Below are 5,919 nucleotides of genomic sequence, written 5' to 3'. Positions count from 1 at the left end.
TTTTCACCATAACCCAGAGAATGTTGAAAAGCGAGGCGCCTGTGGCTCTGCAGTGTAATCAGTTCGCGAGTTCGGCGGTTAGCTGAAAGAGTGGTAAATGGAGCTCGTCCCAGCCCGTCCTTATTCTTTTAAAGAGGATAAAAAATTAACTTCGCCGCCATTACTACCAGCTTTAAAAGACTGCCATGGGCACGGAAAAAAACACACTACAGATGACTTTTCTGGAACCGAAGCAGAGATTCCTTTACGAACCAACTGATAAAGCTCAGCCAGTGAATACTGTTAACAGAATGTGAAAGCACGATCAACTTTGTAACTGCAACCACAGGAAAAACAGCAAGAAGCAGGCTCCATTCCCCATTTAAATCTGTCGTGCGAGGCATGCTTTTTGCACGCATGAAGTAAATCCCACGATCGCTTTTGAACTTGGACAAAGTACTTCCAAAGGAGGGTTATGCGCAAAGATTTAACAAGCTCAACCCCCGCCGACGATTCGGTGTGAAGAAGCAGAACATTCAAGTTTCACAGACAGAAGCAGCACGCCAGCACAGCCAACATTAAAATGGAGGGCGCACTACGATTTGCATTGACACAACAGTGATCTGGGCAGACGTCGTTCCCTGCATAATGCAAAAAGTGGCAAAGCGCTTTTGGGTTGAGAGGACGCAAGAAGGTTTTTGTTTTGTGCCTTGATGTCAAGCTGAGAAAGTATCTTTAAACACTTTGCTTAGTTTCTCGAGAGACTGCCAAAAAGCAGTTCCCTCCCTTTCGTCTGAAGCCAGCTGAAAGGGGGTCTCGACAGAAGTACCTGGCAGCGGTGGGATTCGAACCCACGCCCCCGAAGAGACTGGAGCCTTAACCCAGCGCCTTAGACCCCTCGGCCACGCTACCCGCTGTCTGTGTCTCTTTGTCTCAATACTTGTCCGGAGGAAGCCGGGTGGGTTTTGCTCTTGTTGCCCGACTCAGTGGCGTTATGACCGTGGAACCGACTGCACCTGCTTTTTCTGAGATGCTTCCCCTCTCATGGCGAGATCTCGACTTCCTTAACACCTCTGGATAAAGATCTTCTGTGGAGCAGGTTTCAGACCTCTGTGTACAGCACCCTTGATGTCATTTTATTTTTACAGCAGCCGCATCCGGAAAGTTGTGTCTTTTACGTTTTATTTGAACAACAAAACTACATACAATATAAACAAGAGCACATATAACGTATCAAGAAAACCATCAAGGGCACATGCTATAATACAATTACACTTTATGAAAAACCATTACACAAAGGTATTCGGGTTTGCTTGAACCTTTAAAAAGTGATCTGAAACTACCCAACTTACAATCTCTGAGGTAGTTGTCACTAAACTCGGATGTGATGTGCCACACATGTGCCGTGTGCCTTTACTTTTGTAAAAAACTGGTATCGGGAAAATTAAAGTCGAAATGCCTCCTAATAGCTAGCAAGCGCTCCTAGTTAGTAAAGTTGTTTGTGTCCCTGCCTGTCATGCGGGAAACCGGGGTTTGATTACCGACGGGGAGACAGCTAGTTTTTTTATGATCAGATTCCAGTCTTTAATGCTGTGTGTGAGAGTTTACGTAACTTTCCTTTTCTCACATTTTCTGACGACTATTCCGAAGGAGCGCCCTGTCAACTCCTAATACTTTTCAAAAATCTGCCTGCATGTTTGATTAGTTTTGTTTTACTTAGAAAAAGTTCAATATCGATCATAACTAAAGAAAATTATGATCAGAAACAAAAACAAAATGTTGAAGATGCAACTCGATCTTGAATCACAGCTGGGTGACATGGGCTTCTGTTCTGATATGGATGTACAAGAAACAGGAGGAATCTCTTCTCTCCTATGGAGCATGAGCTGAATCAGGAATGAGACATGTCATATATCAACGCATGACCTACATCGTAAAACTAAAACTAAAATAAAAACTAAAATTAAGTTATCAGAGACATCCATTTATATACAAACAAGAGACAGACAAAGCAATAATTCTACATTAACTTGTCCTGCACTGATCAGACTAATTGAAATGGTCTGATTCAGAGCCTGTGCAGCTTGTGCTAATACAACAACGCCAGTATTGAACCCTCAGCACCATACTGACTACTGAGCTGCTCAGTTCAGCTGCTCTCCAGCTTTGTTACGCATGTTTTTTTTATTGCAAATGGAGCTGATCTCCAGACAGTACAGTGTTAGTCAGCAGCCTCTACTAGTAATACATCGCCCCTGTCCAAAATCTCTAGGTAAAAAAAACACATTTTATACATTTGTCTGTTTAAAGATATAATCTCTTTAAAAAAAGACAAAGGGTTTGTGTGTCAATTGTTTCGAATTAATTTCGAACGCAAAGAAAAGTAGTTTTCTTCCAAGAAATCACACATTTGTCGCATCCTCCATACTATACTTCTCTCTTGTAGTAGTAAAGCATTTTGATTTAAACTGAACAATATATTAAATGTTTCATCTATACACTTACGATTAACATAGGCAGCCTTGAACGGATTGCGGAAATCAAATATACAGATGGATTCAGAGTGTGCTTTCCAACTTTTGTGTAACATTTTCCTTTGATAGGGCGGAGTTGTTTTTAAAATCTGGATTAAATAAAAAGGAGTGACGTCAGTGTAAAACAGCTTTCCTTCATGTGGAACAACAGATGTGTTCCATATTTCTAATTTTTTTGGTTTCAAGATAGCAATTTAGTATGAAACATAAAAGCCAGCTGGATAAATCTGTTACACATCATTTACAATGGTCTTTCAACTAATAGCCCGTGCAGGGATCAAACCCCAACTGTTGTTGCGAGTTGCATAAGGCTCTGCAACATGCAGATGAGAAACTAACCTCCGCTTCTTCATTATATACACAGTGAGCCTTATATGCGGGCTAACTGCCCCCTACGGGCTCTGTATTTGATTGCGGTACAAGACCGGCCATGGAGAAATGAAGTGAAGAGGGTCTGTTCATTAAAAGGCTCATAGCGTCCCTGGGAGGTCTCAAACCACCACCCTTTTGGTTAACAACCGAGCCACAAAGACTCGTGTACAGCTTAACACTTCTCGGTCTCAGTGAAAGTGATACACTCCGTAAAATTTCTGGAGAATCATTTGTCAATTTCCCTACGGGATTAATAAAGTATTATCTATCTCTCTTAAAGGAAAATCGCCAACAGTGGCCGATATCTATTGGAGTTTTTTTCATTCTATACTGCAATTTCTGAAGGGTACAGGCTTGGGGAATTGGACCTTATGGTGAAGGCTGCGGGCTCAGCAGCAGCAGAACCTGATCAGTATTGGTTGACTCCGATATACTTTGACAACTTAACTTCTGGATTTAGAGACATTTACCTTAGTGTCGGTATACTAAGATGTTTTGGTAACGAGGAAGGAGGGACAAAGCACATTGGCAGAATGTGTGCTATTTTGTTGACTACAAGTCCTCACATGCCAGAGGGTCAATATTAAAAAAAAAACACAACAAAAACAGTATAATCTCTTGTACTTCACAATTTAATAGTGTCTGTTACATTGTGTCTCACACCTCAGTCTCAGAATTGTGAGACGAGTTTGTAATCAGGAGGGAGGGCCACAGCAATTCAGCAGAAATTGCATTCATCTTTTCCCAATGCATTCTCACATGCCATTTTCTCACATGCCATGCTCAGAGGGTCATATTTTTAAAATGGTATCATAAAATGTCCTGAAGTTCAGGATTTTGACAGTCTGTTATATTGTGTCTCACACCTTGATGTCAGAAATATGAGACGATTTTAAAATCAGGAGGGAGGGCCCTAGAAATATAGCAAACATTGCATTTACCATTTGACAATGTATTCTCTCATGCCATGTTCAGAGGGTTGTATTTAAAAAACGGTACAGTACAATGTCCTGAAGTTCAGGATTTTGATAGTCTTTTCCATTGACTCTCACACATCTGTGTCAGAATTTTTAGACATTTTTATAACCAGGAGGTAGGTTCGATCACCCTCTGCTCATCCTCAGTTAACCATATAGTCTCATATACCATGTTCTAAATGTCCCATTTAAAACTGCTATATTAAAATTTCTTGTAAAATGCAAGAGTTTGAGTCTTTTTATGATCAGAAGGCAAGGTCGTGGAAAATATGCAGAAAGTGCCAGTGAATTTACGTTTTGCCTTTGTCTTATTTACTCGTGGTATAACATGCCAGTTTGTTTTATTGTGAGTTGTGTTTCTGAAATGTGTTTCATACAAAAATGCAATTTGGACAGTCTCTACTTACATATTCCCCTTTACTGAGGAAATATACAGTAATACATCCGGATAAGTATTTTTAAAAATGACTGTAGAGAGCCATCTACAGGCGAAAGACGACATAACATCACAGCAGCAGCATTTAATATGGAACGAAAAACGCAAAGCAGCAGCTGGCGAATAAGAAGCCAACTTCAGCCTCGTTAATGCAATAGCATTAGGTGAGGTGGAAAAATATTTCTTGCTCTGAATCTTAACATTTTTATAGGAGGTGTTCTAGGACTTCTTGCCTCAGAAAAAAAAAACTGCCAGATATTTCTACTTCATCAATAGCAGCAGTGTTATCAGTACTGAGCCCTAAATGTAGGTCCTATCATCATATAAAAAGTCGAAAGTATCGACTGCATTCAACTGATAAAATGTATCTTCTATGAGAGTTATATCTTATCCAAAATACATCGGAAACAAATTTGCACGTTTTTTGGGGGGATCATGAAGACTGAGACTCAAAACTTTTTTTTCCTTCTTTCCAGGAGGAAGGATTATTCAGATGCAAACATTGTCCCAAAATCAATGTACTCCCCATTGATATTCAAATCCTCAAAATCTTCATCTGAACGTCGATATTGAAATATGATATCCTAAAAATTGTGGTTTTCTTTTTAAAGCAAATTTTATGCTTTAAATTAAATTTTATTTATTATGAAAGTGCCGGAAATTTTTCAGTACTTTAGAGGGTTTTGCCATTTTAGATGTTATGCTGTTCCTGTCTGATTTATCAAATGTGTCATTTAAATCTCCAGTCATTTCTATATCAGTCTGAAGGCCTTGCAGTAAAGATTGCAATTCATCCAAAAATGCCAAGTTTCCCACTGGTGATACATACAAGGAAATGAATGTATATTTTCCCCCCAAATCAACAAATTTAAAATCAAATACCTCCCTCATCTGCAGGTAGAGAGAATAATGTCAGAATAAATACAGGTTTAAAAGTCAGGACCATTGATAGTCCTATTTTAAAATGACACTAAAATGCTCACAATATATTAAAAAGCTCTGTAAAATGCAAAAATAATAAAAAATATTAAAACAAGGTAAAAAGAAATAATACACAGTTATAAAGCTCAGGAATTATCAATGTGAAGTTACAATGGGTTGATTGTGTTTCATGTGATTTAAAAAATAAAATTTTTGCAAAAAATCCACTTACAATATGCTAAAAATGGCAAGAATACTTAACCTTTTACTACCAGTGACATATTTAGCCAATGTCTGCCTGGAATTTCCTCCCCCTTAAACATTTGTTATATCTCTGCAGCAGAACATAGCAGGAGCCTGGTTCAGGTCTTAAATTGAAGCTAACCCCCATGGCTTTGAGTGTGAATAGTCAAATGTCTTGTATTTCTTAATGTGTCCACTCAGCAGACAAACATATGAAAAAAAAAAAAAGCTGGCAAACATTTTTTTTTTTGGTCTTCAGATGTCAGATTTTTCAACTATATGCATGTCAAGGGCCTGGGAATGATTTGAAAACCTTGTTCTAGGTGGCTACTAGCTTGGATAAAATTTGGGACAAATTGATCAATTAGAAAAAATTCTACATCATGTTTTGTGAAGACTGGACCTGGAATGAAATTTCACGCCTATAATAAAAAATCATAAAAATATTGAAAATAAT

General features: G+C 38.6%; 1 non-coding gene across 1 annotated transcript; it reads right to left on the bottom strand.

The window, feature by feature from the left end:
- Positions 1-809: 809 nt before the first annotated feature.
- Positions 810-891, bottom strand: trnal-aag (transfer RNA leucine (anticodon AAG)). Its single transcript has one exon. It is a non-coding gene; the product is annotated as a tRNA-Leu (tRNA).
- Positions 892-5,919: the final 5,028 nt, after the last annotated feature.

This window comes from Lepisosteus platostomus, chromosome 5 (genome assembly GCF_059453375.1).
Source record: "Lepisosteus platostomus isolate fLepPlt1 chromosome 5, fLepPlt1.hap1, whole genome shotgun sequence".
Lineage (NCBI taxonomy): Eukaryota > Metazoa > Chordata > Actinopteri > Semionotiformes > Lepisosteidae > Lepisosteus > Lepisosteus platostomus.
The sequence above is the reverse complement of the archived record's forward strand: the minus strand, read 5'-3'. Positions and strand labels throughout refer to the sequence as shown.